A 25,827-nucleotide genomic window follows, 5' to 3' on the forward strand; every position below is an offset into this window, starting at 1 on the left:
GTCCCAATATATTGAGCTGGATTAGAAGTTGGTTGACTGATAGAAGGGTAGTAGTAAATGGAACTCACTCAAAGGAGAGAAAGATGATTATTTGAGTGCCCCAGGGATCAGATCTGTCTTTGTGAGCGATATTGCAAAGGAGATAGAAGTAAACTTTGTGGACATCCCATTTGTGGGCAACCAAAATGATAAAGGGGATGGAACAGCTCCCCTATGAGGAAAGACTGAAGAGGTTAGGGCTGTGCAGCTTGGAGAAGAGATGGCTGAGGAGGGATATGATAGAGGTCTTTAAGATCATGAGAGGTCTTGAACGAGTAGATGTGAATCGATTATTTACACTTTCAAATAATAGAAGGACTAGGGGGCATTCTATGAAGTTTGCAAGTAGCACATTTAAGACTAATTGGAGAAATTTCTTTTTCACTGAACGCACAATTAAGCTCTGGAATTTGTTGCCAGAGGATGTGGTTAGTGCAGTTAGTGTAGCTGGGTTCAAAAAAGGTTTGGATAAGTTCTTGGAGGAGAAGTCCATTAACGGCTATTAATCAAGTTTACTTAGGGAATAGCCATTGCTATTAATTGCATCAGTCAATAAACAACCAATTATAGAGGGAACTCCCCAATATAGCAATGTGCGGTGGCTATGTATGAGGCACCCACTATGTGGTTTTCTCCTTGAATAGCCCCCGTGTTTGTTCTTTAAATCACTTTATTATTTTTATTCAATTTGTTTTCTTTTTATTTTTTCTTTGCCTGTGCTTGGGTGCCTGGTATCCGCTCTCTAGCAGGTGTCCCGACCTCCGTTATATGTATCCCTTTTGTTCTGCAGTGGTCCAACTCGGTTCCTGCCGTTGCTGTGAGGTCAGGGTGACCTGCCCGCCCGACATCGGCCGTGTTTCGGCAGTCGTCTGCCTGCTTCAGGGGCCTGGGGGGGATAAGTTCTGTCCCGCTCGGCGTTATCAATCTCTAAAGCACATGTCTTTTTATAAAAAGTATAACAGACATTTAGTTTTATACATATACCTATTCTATTATACTAACTATGGAGATTTTTTAATACTTACAGTTTTTCTTTAATGGACTTTTGCGTGAGCGGCACCTTCATGATGTAATCCGGCGTCTCTCTCTATCTGACTTACTTTTAAATGCCCTAGGGCCAATCACCACCGTCCCATCCAGAATGAGACTACAGGCACCCTTGGGTGCTATTTTCTTATAACTACTTCTGACCTACCTGTGTCCCTATATGTGTGTATCTGTGTATCTAGAAGCTGCTGTACTTACTCAGCTTTTTCTTATATAGAGTGATATGTTTTTAAAATTTTTTATTATTGTTTCACTTCGATCTTCATGATTTTGCTGTACTCCAATGGGTCGGACCTGTTAGAGGACTGCGATTTGTGCCGTCCAATGATGGAACCTATAAACCTGTATCCCAATTGCTATTTTTTTTAACCTGACTGTACTTCAAAATGTGGCTTCTTACTTATTTCCTATGCGTGCAATACATCTTATTACTTATACTGACGCTTATTTTGGTATAATATATTTGTACCGACCTAAACAATTTCTATGTACTGCAGTAAAATGGACCTGATGGAAGACTGAAATTTATGACGTCCAATTAAGATGGTGGGACATTCAAAAAAGATTCTACCTCCCTGCAATTGCCAATTGTCCTCCGCAGTTGGTAAAGCCTCATTAATTTTATGTGGCCTTTTTTATAAGTAATCCTGATCTATGTTTTTGATCTGTGATTTTTAACTGTGGTGTATGAATATTTCTATAAATGAACTTAATCAGCGTTTTGTGATCTAAAAAACTGTCCAATCAATTGCCCGATTCAGACCCCTAGGGGTGACTGTGTCCCATGAATATATGAACCTTTGTTCCAGCTGTAACAATTTAGAGTTGAGATTCCCTCCTCTTGGGTGTTGTTGTACTTGGAAAATGACCGCCACTTTGAAATCTTGAGCTTGATGTCCGGCTTCTTGCCAGTGGTAAACCAATAGGGCCCCTTCTTTGTGATGTTTCAAACGGCTCAAATGCTCATGTATCCTTGTCTTTCTCTTTCGTGTGGTTTTCCCTATGTATACTTTATTGCAGGGGCACCAGAGTGCATATATATCACATTCTTTGATTCACATGTGAACTGATGTTTAAAATGAAAACTTTTACTTCCTGGAATTTCCAGGTGTTGCCCCATGTAGTGTTAGGAAGGCACTGTTGATCTCTTGTTTCCAAAAGATTCAAATGTACTATAGAGTCTCTCAAATTTCTTGCTCTAGTTAGAGCAAAGATTGGTTTCTCTTGAAAAATCGGATGCATTTGTAAAAGTGGCCAATGTTTTAATATACTTGCCTTGAGGCAGTGTGTGTGGGGGGTAAAAGGTAGCACACATACTATACGACGATCTGGTTGGTCTGTTCTTTGTTGTAATAGTAAATCTCTGTTGGCCCATCTGGCTCTCTTGTATGCTTTTTTTATGATCGAGGTGGGGTATCCCTGCTGCAGAAATCTGTTCTTCATATCTTCTGCTTGAATTTGGAACTCATCTATTGTGGAGTACAGTCTTCTAAGATGGAGGAATTGTCCTACTGGTAAATTGTTTCTTAAATGAGTGGGATAAAATGACGAATAATGGAGAATCATATTCTGATCAGTTGGTTTGCAAAATATAGAAAAACTGAACATCCCTTGATCCAATGTAATGTTAATATCCAAAAATGAGACTTGTCTTTTGCTGGGTTGGCTGGTGAACTGTAAATTAGGGTTGCATGTATTCAACCATTCAATGAAACGAATCAGTTTCTTCTTCACCATGCCAAATCATGAAGATGTCGTCTATAATGTGTTTCCATGTATGGATATTTTTCTTAAAGGGATTATTGTTTATCCATCATTTTTCAAACGCTGCCACATATAGATTGGCCAGATCTGCAGCCATTGTGGCTCCCATTGCTGTTCCTTTTATCTGTTTATAATATTGAGCTTGAAACATGAAATAGTTTTGTTGTAGCGCTATGATGGCTAGCTCTATAATAAATGCTGGTGGGATCCTAGAATGTGATTGTGTAGATGACATCACTTCCGTAATAACTGTTATTGCTTCATTCTGAGGAATACTTGTATACAAGGCTGTTATATCTATAGTGACTAAATATACTGAGGTTTCCCCCTGTTGAAATTCCTGTAGTAAAGTGATGAGATGTGCCGAATCACGTATGTTTGATGGTATTTGCGGTATGAATTGACGTAAGGCTTTATCCACGAATCGGGACAGATGTTCAAGTAACGAGCCTTTTGAGGACACTATAGGGCACCCTGGAGGCGCTTGTAGTGATTTGTGTATTTTAGGGGCTATATAAAACACTGGACAAATCGGATGGGCCACTGTCAGAAAATGGGCTTCCTTCGCAGTGATCCACCTTGCTTGTCATGCCTGTTTCACTATGGGCTCGATCAAATTCTTGATAATGCATGTTGGATCCTCCATGAGTTTTAAATAAAATGAGTCATCTTTTAGCTGTCTTTCTGCTTCCGCAATGTATTGGGCTCTATCCTGGATAACTATGGACCCTGCCTTGTCAGCTGGTTTAATGATGATGGCGGGGTTTTGTTGCAATTCTCTCAAAGCCTGTGTCTCCTCTTGTGTGAAATTTTTATTTTTGGTGTACCCTTGAGTCTTCTTGTTGAAGCTTTCCTTACGGATCATTTCCGAAAACGTATGTATGATGGGGTCAATAGGCCCTGGGGGTAACCAGTTGGAGGAGGGTGACAAATCATCCTTACTGGTTGTGCTAGTTGGTGTTGTAGAGAAATACAAATGCAATCTTAGTTGTCTAATGAATCTATATAAGAATTTCTCCCCTTCAAATGCTGAGCACTGGTTAATGGGTGCAAAGGATAACCCTTTATTGAGAAGGTTGATCTGGGGATCAGTCAATGTTGTGGAAGAAATGTTGATAACTCCCATAAGGAGATCCACCCCTATCGGTTCCTTGTTTGTCGGGTTTTCCCATACAGCCGTTGTGTACCCCCTGTCCCCTCTCTTAAGTGCTTGTCGTCCTTGTGTTGAGTGTTTTGGTCTAAAAAATGAGGGTCATTTTCCGTCCGGCGGATACCAGGCACCCAAGCACAGGTGAAGAAAAAATAAAAATAAAACAAATTGAGTAAAAATAATAAAATGATTTAAAAAACAAACACGGGGGCTATTCAAGGAGACAACCACATAGTGGGTGCCTCATACATAGCCACCGCACATTGCTATTTTGGGGAGTTCCCTCTATAATTGGTTGTTTATTGTCTATTGAAAACAAGGGAACGAGGTTTGGTTATTATTAATTGCATCAGTAGCATGGGATCTTCTTAGTGTTTGGGTAATTGCCAGGTTCTTGTGGCCTGGTTTGGCCTCTGGTGGAAACAGGATGCTGGGCTTGATGGACCCTTGGTCTGACCCAGCATGGCAATTTCTTATGTTCTTAAGGAGTAGACAGAATGAGAAGTAATTAAGAAAGCTTGAGGAGTGGTTGAATGCTTGGCATTTAAGATTCAGTGTGAAAAATTGAAGTGTCATATATTTGGGGTGAAGAAATTGAAAGGAGTTGTTTGTGATGGAAGGTAAGAGACTGATGTGCTTTGCCCAGGAGGGAGACCTTGGCATGGTAGTGTAAGATGATCTGAAGGTAGCAAAGCAGTGTGACAAAGCATTGACTAGGTCCAGAGGAATAATGGGCTGCACAGAGAGAGACTTAACAAGCAGGAAAAGGGTGGAGACAATGCCTCTGTACAGGTTACTGGTGAAGCTTCACCTGGAGAACTGTGATCAGTACTGGAGGCTTTATGACTAAAAGGATAGAGATAGGATAGGAGTAGTCCAGAGAAAAGCATCCAAAATGGGTGCAGGATCTACACTGAAAGACATTTGAAATGAGAATTGAGGATCTAAATATATTCACTGTAGAAGAGAGAGACGGGGGGGGAGAGAATATGATCCAGGCTTTTATATTATTGAAATTTATTAAAAATGAACACCAAACAGACCTTTTACAATGACAAAGAAGGTGTAAATCTAGGGGTCATGATTTGAAGTTCTAGTGGGGTGGACTCAAGAACAATATCAATAAATATTTTTTTCCCAGAAAAGGATGGTGGATGTGTGGAATGCCTGTCCAGTGGAGGTGGTGAAGACCAAAAGCAGTGATGGGATTCAAAAGGGTACACGATGAACACAGAGAATCCCTAGTAGCAAGAGGGTGGAAGGAAGCACTGAGATAAACTGTGGTTATTTAACTTTAGTGCATGGGGATAACCTGCAGGGAGCAGCAGGTACAACTCTGAACAAATATTAGCTGATGATGTTCAGCTTTATATCCTGTTGTGGGATAATTTATTTGATCAGTTAGTTAAGTAACTGACTGTAAGCTATTAAAATCTGAACAATAGCAAATAGATTGAAGCTGAACCTCCAAATAAATGAGATTTTGTGGGGGTGGAGTGCTAATTGTCAATTGGTTAAGCCCTCAGGGTTTTTAGACTAGGAAGTTCTTTCTTTTGGCAAGGGATTATGTGAGACTTCTGGAAGTAAACAAATTCAGACATGACCCTGGAATGCAGATTTCAGGAGTGGTTAGGGTAGGATTTTACTAGCTGAGATAGATAAGACGGATGCACCACTTGTTTTCCCAGGGTAATTTTTCTAAGATCTTATTTGCAGTCATTATGTCTTCCTCAGTTATTGTATTTCTATACACTTGAAGTTGTGTGCTTGTAGCATTGGTAAGTTGCAGAGGGTCCAAAACATAGCAGCGCACCTGTTAGTTAAGGCAGGTGTTAGAGATAATACCTCCCCCATTATATGTAATTTACGTTGATTACCAATTGCACAGTGAGTTTGAGTCAAAGTCATGGTGCTGGCATTTAAAGTGCAGCATGAACTGGTCCAGCTTATTTAGCTAGGAGAGTAATTAGATATCAGCGAAGGTGGCTGCTGCAGCATCAAACACAAAGGGTCCTTGTAGGTACCATTGTTGCATGTATTGGGGCATGTTAAGGCTTGCCCTCATACTTTTCTTGTGCTGTTCCTCAGTATTGGAATACATTGATGGTTGGGTTACGCAGCTGGATGATTTAAAACAGTTTAGGAAAACATTAAAATAAAAAACATGTTATTTCTTACACTTGATAATGTCTTATGAGCTCTGGTAGACTGTGGAAAGTGAATCAGCAGTTAGAATAGGGGTTTTGTTTGCTATGATTTCTGTTTTTATTGTGAATGCAATGATGTAACCTATTCTGGGTGTTTATTGATGGGACCGGTAAAATATTGAAATAAATAAATCAATCAAGGAGGTAATCTACATGGAGTGCCAATTATCACCCAAGAAAGGAGGTGAGGTTATAACCTGCATGAAAGCAGTTACAATCTAAACACCTTGCTGAGGAGACTGAATGGGTTGTTTTGATCTTTATCTAATTGATATCATAATAATATCCTTTCTGACCCTTATCAGACCTAGGAAATTCATGTACTAACCAGGATATAGGTATTCTTTATCTGAATGATACAATTCTTGCACTATATTAGAGAATAGCACTATAGTATCAGGTTTGTGCTTTAGTGCAGTCTTAAATTTATTTATTTATGTTATTTATATTCTGCTATTTGGCACTTCAGCGTGGATTACATTCAGGTACTGTGGGTATTTCCCTATTTCCAGAGGGTTTATAAATTAAGGGGTGAATTTTAAAAACTGGGTGCATGCCAATGCCAGGAGATATGCACAGAAGTCAGGCCGTGGGGATTTTAAAAGGCACCAGCATATGCGCGTATCTCTCGGTACATGCACAGAATTTTTTTATGAAAGGGGGCGGGACGTGGTCTTGGCAGGGCATGGGCATATTAAACACTAAAATGGCAAAACAACCTCGTATAGTAAACCACACTCAAGCACATTTTTTAGTAATTGGTTCCCTCGTGATTGTGTTTGTGCTTGAGTGGGGCATGGGCATTCCAGGATTTATGAATGAAACCAGCGTGTAAATACCTATACACACAAGCATGTGCTATGGATGGCATGTAAGTCCTAAAACAAAAAAAAACCTAGTCTAGTCAGCAAGATTTTAAGGGTGAGGGCTAACAGGGTAAAAGGGAAACTAATTAATTAGGGGGGGTTAGGAAGTACTACCGTTTACCTGGGTGAACGGGGAACAAAATGGGGAAATTTGTAATTGCGTTGGCACACATATCTACTAAAATCCCCCCCACTTACGTAGTAGAGGTGGAATTTGCGTGCACATGCACATGTCCATATACAATTGTGTGCACATGTATATGCATACACTCTATTTTATACCATGCATGCATTTATGTGCGTAGGTTATAATATGGCCGCATCTTTTGAAGTGAGCCAGCATACATGCGTATTTGTGCTTCTTTGTGGCTGTTTCAAAGATACCATCCCTGACAGTAATTTTCAAACTGGTGATTGTGTGCACATTTGTATGCATATGTCAGCCCCCGTCCAGATATGCTATTATTTTATAACATATGCATCCATGTGCATGCATGTTATAAAATAGCCTGGCCGTGTGCACATGGGCACCAAATTTTAAGTGAGCGCTTGCAAATCATGCTTCTAACACATAAATCAGGGATTTTAAAAGGGGCATGTGCTGACGCCATCCCAATTTTACCAGTTCATCCCCACTTTGCCCAGTTAAGAGATAGGTCCTCCAAACTCCCTGGTTTGATAGCCTTCATTCCTCTGTTAACCCTGATCCTTAAACCCTGCAGATCTGCCTAGTAGCAGAAGTAAACTTATGCAGCAGGGGACCTGTGTGCACATCTTAGGTTCACAGCCCAAAACGCCCATGTTTTGCCCAGACCATGCCCATGCCTTCCCCTTTTTGAAAACTTTTGAGATGTGCACGGCACGCTGCAGCGGGACATACACGCGTATCTTAGTGGCTTTTAAAACCCGCTCTACATGCTTGAGCCCAACTTTTTAGTGCATCCCCTAATTAATGCATGCCTTGGGCTTTTAAACTTCACCTCTAAGTTTGTACTTGAGGCAACAGAGGGCACAGATGAATTTGGTGGGTTAAATTTCTCATAAATACCAAAGCAATAATGCCTTATTTATTCTGACAGAATAATTTTTCTTTATCTATAGAGGTCTATATTCAGACATAGTCCGGATAGCAAAGTTAGCTGGTTAACCTTATCCAGCTAACTTTGGAGGGATATTCAATAGTGCAGACACACTACTGAATATAGCCGGCTATCTTACTCCTAGATTTATCAAAATGCTATAAATATAGCGAAAATAGCACCTGCGATAAAAAAAAGAGTGTGGTTAGGCTAATTACCCTGCTCCTGCATCGTATAGGAAATTTGTGCAAGGTGCGAATTTATCGCACCTTTCGCTTGTTAGCTGCATTGTACAAATCAACTCCTCTTGTTATACTTTTCATCATTACGACTACAAATGTTTAGTGATGTTAATATTACTATGAATACCTCAGAATGCTTCTGTTACAACACCCCTGAAACCCCACCCCACATTCTGAAGGCTAACTCAGTTCTTCTTAGTTACACCCTGGACCACCCCTAACTTATCCTGCTAAATTCTAAGCACCTAACATTAGTGGACTAGAATTTAGCTGGATAAAGGCTGAATATAGCCCGGTAAGCCATTTAGATGGGTAACTATTTCGTTATCCATCTAAATGGCTTCTGAATAAAGACCTCATAATGTTTAGTACACTATTTTATGGACAGTAGTCTTAAAGGTCAAAATTAATCATAACCTAATTTCAATCTAAAATCTTGCACAGACTTTGGGACTGATGTACTAAATTGTGAATGGGTTCGAAAACAGGATAGCACATGCAAAGAAGCCAAATAGTGCACATAATTACAATTGCAGATTTTAGCATGTGCTACTTCTTGCTTATGAACCCATTCACAAAATATAACAAAATTGTTAATGAGCTAAGAAATCATGCAAATCAGTTCATTAGTAATTCAGCATAAATTTAATTTTGTGTAGAAAACTGTCCAAATTGCTGATTTCCTGTTAAACGTAGCTATGTCTTAGAGAGGTGTAGTTAAGTTTTGTTTTTTTTAATATAGCAATTTTCTCAACACTGCAAGAAAAACCTCTCACAGTTATGGATATTCTTATGGAGACTTTTATGATTTAGTACATCTGTCACTTAGTATAAGAATCATCCTAAGCAAAGAAGGTTGCTCATCTTTTGCTGTTTACTGAATCTCCCCCAATCTAAAATCTATTCCCAGTTCTTCTTTAACCTGTTTTTTGTAACTGCTCTCTTCCTGCTTTGTTTCCCCCTGTTACATGTAAACCGGCATGATATCTCTGATGATGGTCGGTCAAGAAAAAACACAAATAAAATAAATAAATATTAATCTGATCATACTATGAGATTTAAGATTTGTTTTGTAATTTCTGAATCTCTTGTTTATCTTTCAGAAGTTTTGGGTTTGAATCTTATACTATGTATGTGCCTTTATTCATTTTCCTTTTTTTTTTTTTAATATAATTTTTAGTTTTGGTACCTTGATTTCTGGATTTACATTTAGGCCTTTTTAAAAATAATTCATGGGAAGGATAATTTGCAAAGTGATTCCACTGAGTAAAACAGTGTTTTATGTGCAGAAATGACCTTTTATAAAATTGTTCACCCTATTACGTGAGCAAACTTTTATGCATGTGTCATGTTCAATTGTTCATGCTCAGGTTTACCTAGAATGAGTGGAGGTGTTTGAGAAGATGGATTTTGGGAGGGGTTTGGACATGCACATATACTTTTCATATTCAAAAAAGTATGCATGTACATTTTTAGGGAAAATTTGTGTTGACGTTTAAGCAGGTGTAACTTGTGGATTTAATGGGATAATTTTCAAAATGGACTTATCCGCTTTGAATACTAGTATTACTTATGCATGTTTTTGCAGACTTTTTTAATGTGGCTGTTGGCTAATACACCCTGTGTTCGATAGAATTGCTGATTTTATAAATAATACGCATTTCATTGGTTTGAGTGAAACAGTCATGAACTGAAGCGAAGCAAGTGGTTTGTTACTGTCTAGGTTTGAGCTTTAAAAGCATTGTGAGAAAGCTGGACAATTTATTGAACCTTCAGGGTACTATCAGAAATGGTAATGCAGGATCAACTGACAGGCAGCTTACTGAAAATTTATCCCATAAAGTACATTGTATTTACTTACCCTCTTTCAAGACTAAAGGAATTCAGACAACATTAAGGATTTGTCACTAGTGTCTTTCGTGATTATATAGGTAATTCGATTTCTACAAAAATGCCATTTCACAAAATTAACCATGTCACATTTAAATTGAAAAAAATGTCTTAAATTGAAAAAAATTAAATTCAACATAGATATTTATTGTCTGCTTATTAAAACGGATCCTACATTACCAGTTCTGTGATTACCCTGTGGACTCAATAAACATACTTACTTTTCTGCCTACACAAACCGGATCTTTTCACACAAACCACCTACATAGTTTGTGTTTGAAGATCAAGTAATGTGTATAAAAAGTATGTGCATACTTTTTACTCAACTCCATTGCAAATTTATAGTATGTTGACTGTGAAAATGTGAATTGACTATTGGCATATGTTTTTGAAAATTAAATGCACATGCATAATTTTCTCTCTTCGACCAAGTTATATCCCTGGGAATACCTCTTTTTACTGTGGCTAGAAATACACATGTTGGGAAATTAAGTGAACACTTTTAGCTGGCTGAAAATCCACTTATGTTAGTAGAGCCATATCTTCCATATAACTCCCAACGTTATCCTTGTAATTTCTTACCAATCTGTACAAAATCTAGCCCTCTTTGTTTTGGTTATGACATTTTAATGCTTTTGATAAGTAGTAATAATTGCCAAGGAGCAATTATACTATTTAACTGAGACACCAATCTAAAGCAATGCAAATTCCTTACTGTAACACTTGAAAGCTTAATTATTTGCATCATACTGATCAGTTGAAGCTAATTCTGCTGGCATATTTGAAGGATTACACAAAAGTTGGTGTGCTTCTCTTAGGGCCGGATTTTAAAAGTTTTACGCGCGTAACCGGGTCTATGCGCGCCGGGCCTATTTTAAAAAGGCCCGGCGACACGCGTAAAGCCCCGGTACGCGTGTAAGTCCCGGGGTTTGCAAAAAGGGGCAGGGCGGGGTCAGGCTCCCGGCACAGCGACCATATTTGCCGCTGTGCCGGGGATCAACTTACTTCAGCCTCAGGGCTGCAGTAAGTTTTGAAACAAAAAGAAAATGTCAAAAAAGGTAGGGGGAAAGGGCGGGGAAGGTAGGGGAAGGGAAGGGAAGGTGGGGTGGGGAGTAAGGGAACGGGAAAGGCAGCGCGGCTCGGCACGGGCTCGGCGTGCGCAAGGTGCACAATTGTGCACCCCCCCTACGCAAGCCGACCCTGGATTTTATAACATGCACGCGCCTGCGCGCGCATGTTATAAAATCAGGCATACATGTGTGCGCACTGAGTAGCATGCGCACATGTACGCCACGTGTGCTGCTTTTAAAATCTACCCCTTAGTGTTTTCCCAGCTTGTGAGAGAAATATATCTCTGCATTCTGTTCGTTATCCATCACTTATCTGTCATCACAGTTTGGGGCATATGCAATAAAGTTTAGCGTCCATATTAATCGGGTGTACATATGTGCGCCTCGGGTAGCGCTCGCACATGTACGCCCATGCGCAAGCTTTTAAAATCTACCCCTAAGATCCTCATGTATATGCTAAACATTGCATGCTATATAGGAAGGCCTGACTATATTACCAAGTGTTGCTAATTGAACATAATTTAATAGTTGCCTCAGACTGGTATTAATTTATTAATCTGTACATTATTGACAGGGATCAGCTAACTGCAGAGGGCCTGAAAAGTGAAGGCCATGGACAGGAGATGACACTGCACAACTGTACCCATAGGCCTTAGGGGATGAATACATTTGGTGTTGAACGCATTCTAAATGGGAATCTTAGAATACAATAAATTCCAAATGTAGCAGTAATGCTACAGATACTTTCACTCTATTCATATGGTGATATCTGGCAAAAGTCTAATAATGTATCTAACTTAAAAAATATTTTATGAGACACTTCTCTAAAAATATCCACATTAACAGTTGATGACAATGTAAAATACCTGAATGTAAGTAAAAGAAAGAATCTAGAATATAACTCTAGAAGCTATATAAGCAATTTTTTTTAAAGTTGGAGCAATATGATCTTTAAAATATATACCTCATAGAACTGAATTATTATTAGCGCATGTATTGCTGTTATCAAGTCAAAGTTAGTTTAAAAATCAATTAAATTGATAAACACAGCAAAGTTAAATAAAAGCACTTTTGACTGTTGCAGAAATTTGCACATTCATACTTAGTTTCAAATCAGTCAAAATACACAGACTACATGCTTTGTGACTAATGACACTATCAAAATGAACAGAATCACCCACAAACCCACTTGGGATAAGACAGTGAACAAGAGTAACCGTATGATCACTGACTACTGGCGAACAAATCATTATAGACAATACACAGCATAATTAGTCTGGTGGCAACATCTCAACCTAAGGCCACTTTTATTGACTGGAAAATGTCTTCCCTCCCTCCCAGCACACAGGGGAATGGCAGACACTCCATCAAAAACTGATTGTGTGGTATATTTCCACATACTATGGAATTGGTTGCTGGCAATGAATGAAAAAATGACTTTATATAATGTTGAACTTCTAAATCAGGGTATTGAAATTGTCAGATTTTGTGAAATCTGTGAAATATTTGTTGCATCAACTTTGACAAATTTCCTCAGAAAACCTGCGGAAATTCCCAACATTTTGTTGAACTCAAATCAGGCTAAAATTCACCTTGTCTAACTTTGACCTTGAATTAATCATGTATCTTTAATCATGATACTGTTTATTTTGTAAGTCTTCATCTTTTATACTGGACTATTTATTACATGCAAACTCTTTATCTACCTCAGATTCATGACCCAGATTAATTTTTTTTTCTTGATGCCACTACATAATTTGCACGTCTCTTTTCTTACAGTGCTATACAGAAATTTGTATACCCTTCTATTGACATGCTTCTCAATATTGGCCCTTGTAGCCCCAAATAGGTCTAGCTTTCAGGATAACTAAAATGTGCAAATGAAAATTAATTAATTTTGTCAATCAAATGTATATAAATATATCTCATGAATGTTCATTATAAATAGCTTGAAAACTAGAGCTTTGGTAGGCTCCAAGAAAAAACATTGATCCTATATATGTGGATTTTAGTTTAAGTTTCCTATTAAAGATTATGGATTTCTTATATGGTTAACTTCATTCCCTTCAGGTAATACATTATTCTGTGTCAAGCTTAAATATGGTTGCAGTGTCATTAGCAAAAATTGTAATCTGCTACTCTTCACCAGCTTCTCTTTATAATTTTCCCTGTGCTTTCTGGATTTCTTCTTGCTTCCTCTTTCTTATGGTATTCTTAACTCATATTTTAATATAACCTTTTTTTATGAAATGGTACCTTACAGTTCTGACTGTTCATCTTACTCCAAAATATTTATTTAGACCTTTGTTGTTTTAGCTGCTGGGAAATTAGAAGCACTTTCTCTGGAATGATTTCCATTTTAAATAGTATTTGTTCTCTAAGATTTGTTTTGATTTTTAATGCAATATCAATGCCAACAAAATTGCATGATCGACTGCTAAGTATGAGGTCTGATAATCTCTTTTATTGACTTTTCCTTTTGCTCCCTAGGTAGTCAGTGTGCTTTAGATCTCTGAAGCACTTCCTTTCAGTCATTTATTTTATTTTTAAGTTGGAATGTATTAAAGATATTGAATACATCAATGTACATCTTTCAGTCATTATTTTCCTTTATTGTTTATTACTTTCCTCTTGAGTACTGTTGACTTTAAGGTAAAATGTAAATCTTATTGTCAAGTTTGCCTGTGAATTTCATTTCTATCTGTGTTTTAGAAGTGGATAAAGTAGTTTGGCTATCTTGTTAGTCCACTTGAATGCACTTACATGTTAACTTGTATTTCTGCTTTAGCAGTTTCATTTACTCATAACCTTTCTTTTCATTACTTGTTTCTTTGAATTTTACATCCTAATATCATGTGCTGTTTATTTTGATAAAATGACATTCAGTGAAACTGTGAGTACAGCTCAGTTTTACTGTCTATAGAGGTAGTGCTGGCTTAGTTACTCTGAGATGGGTAGATAATAGAGATGTGAATCGTGTCCTCGATCGTCTTAAAGATCGATTTCGGCTGGGAGGGGGAGGGAATCGTATTGTTGCCATTTGGGTGTGTAAACTATCGTGAAAATCGTTAAAATCGTGAGCCGACACACTAAAACCCCCTAAAACCCACCCCCGACCCTTTAAATTAAATCCCCCACCCTCCCGAACCCCCCCCCAAATGCTTTAAATAACCTGGGGATCCAGCGGTGGTCCAGAACGGCGGCGGTCCGGAACGGCCCCCTCAATTGAATCCTGTTGTCTTCAGCCGGCGCCATTTTGCAAAATGGCCGCCGCAAAATGGCGGCAGCCATAGACAAAAACGATTCGACGCAGGAGGTCGTTCCGGACCCCCGCTGGACTTTTGGCAAGTCTTGTGGGGGTCAGGAGGCCCCCCCAAGCTGGCCAAAAGTTCCTGAGAGTCCAGCGGGGTTCAGGAAGCGATTTCTTGCCGCGAATAGTTTTCCGTACGGAAAATGGCGCCGGCAGGAGATCGACTGCAGGAGGTCGTTCAGCGGGGGTTCCGGACCGCCGCTGAACGACCTCCTGCAGTCGATCTCCTGCCGGCGCCATTTTCCGTACGGAAAATGATTTGCGGCAAGAAATTGCTTCCTGAACCCCGCTGGACTCCCAGGAACTTTTGGCCAGCTTGGGGGGGCCTCCTGACCCCCACAAGACTTGCCAAAAGTCCAGCGGGGGTCCGGAACGACCTCCTGCGTCGAATCGTTTTTGTCTATGGCCGCCACCATTTTGCGGCGGCCATTTTGCAAAATGGCGCCGGCTGAAGACAACAGGATTCAATTGAGGGGGCCGTTCCGGACCGCCGCCGTTCTGGACCACCGCTGGATCCCCAGGTTATTTAAAGCATTTGGGGGGGGGGTTCGGGAGGGTGGGGGATTTAATTTAAAGGGTCGGGGGTGGGTTTTAGGGGGTTTTAGTGTGCCGGTTTTCCTGCCCTCCCCCTTCCCCCGATTTACGATTTTTTAACGATAAATCGGGGGAATTGGTATTGTATCGTGGCCCTAACGATTTTTGACGATTTAAAATATATTGGACGATATTTTAAATCGTCAAAAAACGATTCACATCCCTAGTAGATAATGCAAGTAGATAAAACATGAGAAGTCATTTTATAAACTAGGAGGTCTATATTCAAATGAGTGTCTGGGTAACTTTTTCGCAATTTGGACAAAAATTTTAAATTGAACAGTTCTATTCTCACCAGCTACATTTTACCTGAGTAACTTTTTAGCTGGGGTAAAAAGAGGTATGGTGGTCCATGAACAGGGCTTCAGTTTATTTGAGAGCACCAATATTAAGCACTACCTAACTAAGGGGGTCATTTTCCAAGGAGTTAAATTTGTGCTAACATGATTTGCTAGAAGCCAGTAAAGGTTAATTGTGGTTCATGACAGCCTGTTTGTGTGAGTGAGAGAGAGAGAGAGAGAGAGAGAGAGAGAGAGAGAGAGAGAGAGAGAGAGAGAGAGAGAGAGAGAGAGAGAGAGAGAGAGAGAGAGAGAGAGAGAGAGACTTGCTATTATGTCTACTCCCTAGACAGCTATTTGTATTCCTATGAGAGGCTCACCTAGTAACTCGAGGTGGGGATTAGGTATGAGTGTAGGGGGTTGGGGGCCACTTTCACATTCAACATGAGACGTACGAACAGAACAGTGGTCTCTTGTGAAGATTTGATGGCCTTCGGAGTGAGGAAACTCACTCCAAGATGAGATTTGGGCAATGTTCTCTCCACCTAGCTTGTTGTTGCCCAGGTAGAGTGTCCATCAAGCTAGTTTGAGAGAACATTGCCCAAATCTCATCTTGGAGTGAGTTTCCTCACTCCGAAGGCCATCAAATCTTCACAAGAGACCACTGTTCTGTTCGTACGTCTCATGTTGAATGTGAAAGTGGCCCCCAACCCCCTACACTCATACCTAGTCCCCCACCTCGAGTTACTAGGTGAGCCTCTCATAGGAATACAAATAGCTGTCTAGGGAGTAGACATAATAGCAAGTCTCTCTCTCTCTCTCTCTCTCTCTCTCTCTCTCTCTCTCTCTCTCTCTCTCTCTCTCTCTCTCTCTCTCTCTCTCTCTCTCTCTCTCTCTCTCTCTCTGATACTGAAACAGGCTGTCTGGAAATGTTGTGAACTGCAAAACACCCCTTAATGTGATATTGGACAATGAGGCCCTAAAAGGGACTTTTTGTGTGATCTGGGTGGAATCAGCCCAGAATAGGAGGAGTCAGGGCGGCACTGGCGGTGAAAGGTAAGGACCCCGTTTCGTGCGATGACTGTCGGCTTTTGCAGATTCACGGAGCCGCGCGACGATAGAAAATCTAGCCCTAAGTCTGGTACAATCAGGAAAAAAGAGTGACCTAAAGTTAGCCTGGTAGGTCCTGCTGAATTTCTCATCTAATGTTCCCCGAGTAAAGGTCCCCATGTAACTTCTTCCGCTGCTGAACATTGGCCTAGCAGTATCTTCCTGCTTCTGTGTGTATTCAGCTCAATCTGACCTAGTCCCTATAGTTATGTTAATACATGTTATAAAAGTACATATATAGTTTTAGATGGCTAAAAAATTATATAATGGCTGACTTCCATGAATTTATCAACTTTTTCCTATGAAACAGGCATCTACAGTGCTGATTCACTAAGGACTGCAACAATATGCACACTAAACTGGTTTTGTGTGCATTATAATAGTTTCCTATTCATGGTGGGAGGGGAGTAATTTTCTAAACCATTTCCATTGGTAAAACAGCACTTTATCAGTGGAAATGAGTGCTTGTAAAATTACCCAACCTTAGGTAGGTAAAAAACAGGTGTGTAGTTCTATAACCCATGCAATTTTACCTACATTGTAGCGGCAGTACTCCTGGGGAGGAAATAGTTTTGGGGGAGAAATCTATGCTTGCTATTTTTTTAGGCAGCAAAAATAGGTGCAAGTCTCTGTGGGCATATTTTCTTTAGCCAATTTTTAAAGTGGAAATACTTATGTACTTGAAAACTGATGCAAAAAACATGGTTAAAAATGACCCATGGACTTTAAAACTATCTGGTACATTTTAAAAGGAACAAGTGTGGAATCATTTGTACACTGCAGTGCTAGCTACATTGTACAAATCTACTCCTTTTCATCACTTTTAAGGGCTATAATTCTTTACTGATGTCAATTTTACTATGAATACCTCTGAATATGTCTGTAACAATACCCCCCAACCCCAACCCATCTCACAAAAATCCACCCTGATTCAAAGTGCCCCTCTAGAGTGGTACCTATATAGAGAATATGAAACTGACCCCATATTGAGTCAGTCTCTCTCTCTCACTCTTTCTCTCTCTCTCTCTCTCAGCAGTAGCAAAGTTGCAACATCAAGACCTTCCTGGTTCTTCAACCTGAAGTCCCCCCAGTTTACTCAGACCTCCCATCCAGCCAATAAACACATCTAATTTAAGTTATGCAAGATAGTAGCGCTAGTTCTAGTTAATATCTTTGTAATCGGAGGTCTCTCATGTGTGTTTAATATGCAACCTGTTATACTTTTTGCTCAGTTGTTAAATGTATTGCAAGTTGAACCTTGTAAACTGTTATGATGGCTTTATCGAATGATGGTATATAAAAATCAACAAATAAATAAATAGATAAATAATTAGCAGGTGGAAAATGTCCAAACATATCTTTTAAAACAGCATCTTATGTGCATAACTGTGGGCCCTGCCCTGATCACCCCTTTTCTACATACATATTCTGTATGGGGTAGATTTTCAAAAAGTACGCCCATGCATTCATGTGCGTGTGCTACCTGGCGCACACACATGGAAGCACAATTTTATAACATGCAAGTGCTAGCGCACGCATGTTATAAAATGTTGGGTCGGCACACGCAAGGGGGGGCATCTAATTTTGCAAAATCATACGGTGATGCATTGGGGCTTTCCCCAGTTCCCTCCCACTCCGCTCCAAAAGAAGCGGCCTGGAAGGGAACTTCCCAATCCCCTACCCTAACCTCCCTTCCCCTTCCCCATCCTACCCTCCCCCTATCCCTATCCTAACTACCCCAATTTTTTTTGTTGTACCTTTTGCTCCTGCAGGAGCATGTTGCGCATGCCGGCACCCTGCCGGTGTGTGATCCCTCGGCATAGTGGCAAATGGCTGCTGTGCCGGGCGCCTGTAGCCCCACCCTGCCCAGAAAACGCCCCCTGGCCTGCCTCTTTCAGGAAGGCCCGCACTTATGCGCGTACCGGCCTTTACGCGTGTGGCTGGGCCTTTTTTAAAATAGGCTTGGTGCGCGCTAGGCCCAGCCACACGTGTAAAGCTCGGATTTTATGCGCGTGGCCTTCTGAAAATCCGCCCTTATGTGCACATGAAACGTAAACTACACGTGTGCTTTCAACTTTTATAAAATACTGATTGTACAAGTACAGGCTACTTATGCACATATATGTTAATTGTTATGCAGAATCTGACTCATATTGCTAATAATGTGTAATAAACTTATGCAAATTATCACTCAAGTTACTAAATCATGCACTAATTAGTGACCTCACATTGTAGCCCAAAATTTATCACCCACATCAGACCTCATTTTAGGCACTATTTGCAAGATGGAGGCAATTTATTGGAGTAAATGGTGATGTTTTGGCCGCTGTAGCAGGAAATGTTGCAGCAAGCAAGGATAAGTCATGGGCAGAGAGGAGAGAGAGAGAGATAGAGGAGAATGGAGAGAAATGGATAACAGGGGACAGCAACAAAGCTTCCATATTCCAAGTCACCTGACTGAAAACCTAAGTTTAAAACGTGATCTTTCAGGGCAAGTGCCGCTGAAAGATCATTTCGAGGACTTCAAGCGCAAGATAAGTTATGCTCCGATCCTGAGTGATTGGCGACCTAATCTCTTGTTCTATATTAAGTGTTTCACATCAACGTTTTAAACTTAGGTTTTCAAAGATATAAAGAGCAAAAAGAAAACAATTTTTAAGAAAATAATAAAAACATAAAACACATTTTTGAATAATTGATTAAAAGGACTATGTGGTGGATGGAGGTACTTATGATTACACAAAAAATAATAATTGACACCAGGGTCTGGTGCTCTTGAAATTGTATGAAGCATCACCACACACCCATTAAATATTTAAAACATCAAATATTTAAAATAAAATAATATATTATACATCTTTTTAATAGTATTTACCAAGGTCAAATTAGGTTGGGTTTATGTGAGGCACAGAGGTGAAATAAATAGAAAAGAAAAAGATTTAAAGTAAAAAGAAAAAAATTTTCTTTCAGTGTGCGGGTTGTTAGATTGGTAGATAGGCAGGATTTAAATTTGTTTTAAATAAGTAAATAAATAAACTCCTTGCTCATCCAAAATCATATTTTCTGCATGAAAGCTCTATCACTGAAAATTAGATTTTGGTTGCCAACTAGATATAGATTTGTCCATGCCAGAGCATCAGGAATTCATGCAGGGTAAGGATGGTCTGGTCATAGTGATTTGTACTTTAAGGCACAATTATTGCAGTACATTCTGTGTGAGCAGACAATGTCATTTCTTGTCATTATCATCAAATGTTATCTTCAGTATGAAGGTTGGCAACTTTCTATACCAGTTCTCTTTGCTCATATTTCTTCTTTACTTTGAACAAGTCCCTAGATCTTGACCATTTATTATGTCATTGCCCCAGACTTTCCTGCATTTTCTCTCTCTCTTTTGCCCTGTGCCATACGTATCAGTGTTAATTAGCCACCAGAAGTTCGGAATACATGACAAGCAGTCCCAAATCTTAGCCTGCTTGTCTGACATTGCCACCTGAATGTCCCATCAGTATCTTAACATGGCCAAGATAGAACTTTTTATCTTTTCCCCCCTAACCCACCTCCTTACTTCCCCAGCCTATAACCTTAAGGTCCTCGTTGACTCCTTTCTCTACTTTTATACGTATTCAAATCACTGTTAAAACATGTTGTTTCTTCCTCTATAACATTAACAAAATCTTCCTCTTCCTTTCTGAACACACTACCAAAATACTTATTCATACTCGCCTCTTGCTTAGACTACTGTAACCTATCCTGACATGTCTCCCATTGAACTCTCTTTCTACTACAATCTATTAAAATTTAAGCTAAGTGATTCATTTTACACTGTCACTACACCTGTCTTCTCAAATCACTACATTGGCTTCCTCTCTGTTCCATAATATTCAAGCTTCACTTACTCACCTACAAGTGCATTCATTCTGTAGCTCCTCATTACTTCTTCTCCTGTATTTCTCCTTACACTCTTCCTTGTGAACTCCAGTCATTAAGCAAGACACTCTTATCTGTGTCCTCCTCCAACACTATCTCCAGACTCTGTGCTTTCCAACTTGCTAATCTGTTTGCCCAGAATAGACTTCCTGACTCAGTGCATCATGCTCCCTCTCTGGCCTTGTTCAAATCCAGCCTGAAACCCAGCTGTTTAAGGCTGCTTTTAAATTTTAATCCCTGGTTCTCTTGACCAAGCCCTTGTTGGCTTTATCTATTTTCCATAATAAATAAACTTCCAAAATCTCTTAATATGGGTAAGCAAGTGCTGTGGGAATGCTGGAGGCGGACCCATTTCTGGGAGATTGTGTACCCTTCGGCCACGACATGACCACAGAGGAGCTCCGGGAAGCGCCGAGGCAGGCGAGGAGTGTCCAAGCACAGGCTGAAGATGTAGAACCCTGGCCTCTGCCGAACCTGATCGCATCAAAGAGACCCAGCAATGCAATGTTTGTCTCTGGGGTAGTCCTCCGGCCACTCGATAGCCATTTTGGACCTGTCGTACGGAACAGCAAATGCGACAGGACGGACAGAGGCTGAAGGGTGAAGACATCAGACTCAGACGAAGACTCCGGATACGTGAGGAATTCACATGAAGAGACAGGATACTTGAAGGTTGAGACAAAGACTTGAGAGTTGAGACAAGACTCAGGATACTTAAAGAATTGACATGAAGACTTGAAGAACTGAGACGGACTCAGGTTGCTTGAAGAGAAGGACTCTGAAAGAGTCACAAGTTGCTTGACAAATACTGAGTAGGTACTGCCACATCACGTGCCCTACTAGCCAATCAGGGCTGGTCGCAGACCACACTGGTAGGCGCGCCCTACACAGCCAGTCAGGGCTGGTCGTGGACCACGTTAGTGGTTCCCCGCTCAGGTTGATTGAAGAATCAAAATGAAGACTCTGGTGAGGCCTGCACGAGGCCTGCATGAGGCGCGCCTTCCACAGCCAGTCAAGGCAAGGCACGGACCACGCCAACAGAACAGGTTTTAGGTAGAGTTCATTGGAATGGACAAGGCGAACGCAAGAGGCTCCAAAGATCCGGACAGGATTCAGGGTTCGGAGAAGAACTTCAGGATCCAAGGACTCGGAGAACCTCACTCAGCACAGGAGCTTGAGTGTACTCGGAGTATGGCACCTGAGGCTAAAAGCTCGGAGATGGGACTCAGAGCAAAGATCATTAAAAGCCGGAATCTTCTGGAGGCTTACGCTGTCGTAGCGGAGGACATCTGAATAACGAAGATCAGGATGTGAAGATATCCGAAGGACATCAGGAGATGAAGGGAAGAACCAAAAGACATCAGAAGTCCAGAAGAGCTGAAGAACGAAACATCAGCAGATCTGAGGAGAAGGACGTTGGAAACATCAGGACGGCTGGAACTGATGAGATGAAGATGCAGGGTCAGACAAGAGACCACAATGAAGATGAAGACATGGAATTCAAACATGGAACAGAGTGTCAACAAGAAGCAAGATGACGAGAAGTCCTAAGGAGGACTGGCTCCTTGCGAAGGCAATGAAGCAATGAAGACAGGTCCTCTTTATAGGGCTGAAGAGGAGATTCCCATGATGACATCACAGGAAGACCTCTCCCACACTGGCCCTTTAAATACACAGAGGAGGCATGGCCCCAAGCCTAAGGAGATGGAAGCAGGACCCTGGAGAACGGCCATGCTGCAGACGCCATGCAGGAGAACTAGGCCTTGAAGCAGGCCTGACGTTGCAAGCGACTTCCTGCCATGGAAGAGCAGCTGAGGGCGGCTCCCTGCCACAAGTGAGACCGGGGATGAAGGACCCTCTCCACGGAGGGGACAAAGTAACTTTGGTGGTCTCCGGACCACGCAGGAGTGCACCCAGACGGCTCCCTGCTGCTGGAATGCCGGCGGTCACCGGAATGTGTGGGAAAAGTGACCTCCTGGCCGCAGTGCAGTAGTAGGAAAGTCGGTGACCCCCGGCCACGTAGGCTGCGCGGGGATGGCTCCAGCTGTGCTAGGAAGGCGGTGGTGGCCTCCGGGCCACGGGAAAAAAAGAAAAAGAGAGGTGGAGAAGCTGCCCATGACATTTGCCAGGACAGGTTCGTAACAGCAAGATTCCCTGGCCATCTCCCCAACCTCTCACCCATATCAAGTTTTTGTACAACACGAAAAATCTGAGCCCAATCATAATATGGCTGAACTTTTCTTTAAAGCTACATGTACCTCAGAAGAACTTATGATCTGCTAATAAGGGCCTATTGACAATACCAACGATAAAGTCAGCTAGACTAAGTCAAGTTAGAGAAAGTGCAATGTCGATAGCAGGAACCAAACTTTGGAACAATTTACCAACTGAACTGAGATTAACAACAGACAAAAAGAAATTTAAGGCTGACCTTAAAACATGGTTTTTCAGATGCGCATACATAGAAAATGGGATACAGGAGTAAATTCTTGCATACGGGTGTTGAGCAGCAGGCAGTTATTGAATTGTCTGTCTTTTGTCTTTAATTATGTATTGTTCCTTATTTTTATCTCATATTGTTACTACTTTTTGATTTTTAGTTCCTGAGGATAGGTTTTATTCTTTAATCTTAATCTTTACCTTTTAACAGCTAATTTTTATTATTGTGCTTTTAATTTTTTAGCTTTATCTTTTATTACTAAATGTATTTATTGTATTTCATTATTTGTTTTTAAATTGTAAACCGCTGTGAAGACAATGGCTAATGTGGCAGTATATAAAAAACAATAAACTATAAACTATAATAATTAACATTGATGAAGATTAATAAATCTTAATATAATCAAGCCAGATCATGCTTTGGGGTGATCAGCCACAGCCAAGCTGTATCGCCAGCAGTCAACCCTGGCATCCAAAGTGGCCCACCCTTTTCTAAGACTCCCCCACTGGCATGTCTTCCGCCTTTCCAAGTCCTTTCCTAGCACAGCCCAGCAGGGAAATATTGCGCACCCCGTCCATGTCCGGCTCGCGCACGGGCCTGCTCATCTCTCTAGCTCCACGACGGGTCCCAGGTCGACCTCCCTAGCGGCAGCTGCGAGCTCTTCCAGGCCTCGGTGTCCCACAGTGGCGGTCGCCGGGCCTTCCACTGCGCACCAGGCCTCACTTCGGAGTTCGGTGCCTTCCATGGCATTGGCCATGCCCCTATGCGTGCGCGGACTGCCCGGCCACGTGTAAGGCCAGGGGCGGGTCTTAGCTCCGCGGCACGCCCTGATTGATTGCCTGATATAAGGAAGTCCCTGCCTGCACTTCCTCACCTTGGCAATCGGGTTAGTATTGTGCTAGATTGTCACTGTGTTCTGAGCCTTGTTCCAGTCTCGTTCCAGAATCCTTCTGTTCCAGCCTTGTTCCTGCATCCTTTCGTTCCAGTGTCCTCTTATTCCTGTATTCATCTGTCATCTCCCAAGGTAGTACTTCCGGACTGTCTTACTGGTACTGACCTCAGCTTGTTCCTTGACCTTCCTGCCTGCTGCCTGCCTTCTGATCTCAACTTGCTCCTTGACTACTCTGCCTGCTACCTGCCTTCTGACTTCGGCCTGCCTGTGACTTCGTCTGACCTCAGGAAACTGACCTCTGCTTTATTGACCACTCCTCAGACTGATTCCCGGATTCTGACCTCTGCCTGATTGACTACATTTCCTGATTCTGGCTCTGTCCCTAGCCTTGTCATCGCCTACGCTGTTCTGGTCCTCCTTGCTCCATCTGACCTCCAGTCTTGAACCTAATCACGCTCCTCTCCTGTCTGTGGGCAACCTTGTCTATCATCTCTCCAGGAGACCCTGCGAGGCCCACCTACGTCCAAGCAGCCCGGGTCCCTACGGGCCTCCCGGGCCGCTTGGAGCCTTATTCCTGTATTCCAGATAGGAGAGGAGCACGATACTAACCCGATTGCCAAGGCGAGGAAGTGTAGGCAGGGACTCCTGGACAAGGGCTCCAGGACAAGGGTCCACCCCCGAGCGCAACAGGAAATACTTCTGACAAGGCCAGCGACCCTGCCACCATGCTGAATCCAGGGTTTTAAAACCCCTTCCCCATTTCTCCCCAAATCCTTATTTGCATAAAAATATTCCAGCAATCTAAAAAAAGTATTCTGGACTCGGGTTACCCACCACAAACAACTATGATCAATAGTATCACATTTGTTCCTCCACTGCGGCCCACTCAATCTAGAAAAGACCTCCTCCAACACCTCCTGCAAAACATTGTTGAGCAGGTCAATGCCCATATCTGACAAGTGGACAGCATCCCTTCTATAAAATCCCAGGCAACCATCTGCTGCCTACTCATGCTGGAGCCAAAAACCACCCCAATAAGCTATCCACGTGCCTATTTGAGCATTGACCTTGACAATACCCCACTTCCACAATGGCCGATCGGAATATTTTATCCTACTAATAATGCCAGACCATACTAAAACTGTATACGGTATGACATTCATTAGCAGAGAAAAATCCTTTCAAGCAGCCACAACAGAATCCTTATACAACTACTGCCCCAAATCATTCTCACCCAAATGTACCACCAAAACCCCAGGAGCACCAGCCACTTGAAATTCCTCTAGCACCGCCGGTATCAGCTGATTCCAATGGATGCCCCATTTCTCGAACCAGCATATCCTCCAGACATTCTCTGATATCCCCAGATGTTCACTGTAGGGATGAATCAACACCCACTGATATGCCCATTATACAAAGGAGTAGCCCACCACCCAGGGGCATCCCTTTGCAACTGACCACTCCCTGTGATCTGCAAGAAAACAAAAGGCCTTAGTACCAGATACGCCTAAGAGGAACCCATGCTCCCCACCGCAGGTCGTACATAAGACAAATAGGCACGGGAACACCATCTCCCAATATGCTGAATGGTCTCACCCGCCAACCCTGCTTGAACTGCACTCAAGCAGCACCAATCCGGAAGGACTCCATCCCATCACACCTATTGCCCTCTTAAGTATGGTAGCAAACTGATACCTTGTCAAAGGAGTACAATCCTCATGAATAAGGAACAGACCCCAACCTGTAGTCAAGACCCCAGATACTGTGTTTTGGCTTCAACCAGGCACTGATGCCATGCAAGACTACAGTCTGACCTTTCCCCAACTGATCCATCTTGGATCAATGAATAGGCAAGGTTACCACACACATCAGCTCGCAATAGAGCTGGCACCACCGTATCCCTGGTGGATGACGCCACC

General features: G+C 41.6%; 1 protein-coding gene across 3 annotated transcripts in view; it reads left to right on the forward strand.

Annotated features, from left to right (window-relative positions):
* Nucleotides 1–25,827, forward strand: part of RGS7 (regulator of G protein signaling 7) — an 883,903-nt gene that overhangs the window by 345,034 nt on the left and 513,042 nt on the right. The window lies entirely within an intron of this gene.

This window comes from Rhinatrema bivittatum, chromosome 3 (assembly GCF_901001135.1).
Source record: "Rhinatrema bivittatum chromosome 3, aRhiBiv1.1, whole genome shotgun sequence".
NCBI classification, from domain to species: domain Eukaryota; kingdom Metazoa; phylum Chordata; class Amphibia; order Gymnophiona; family Rhinatrematidae; genus Rhinatrema; species Rhinatrema bivittatum.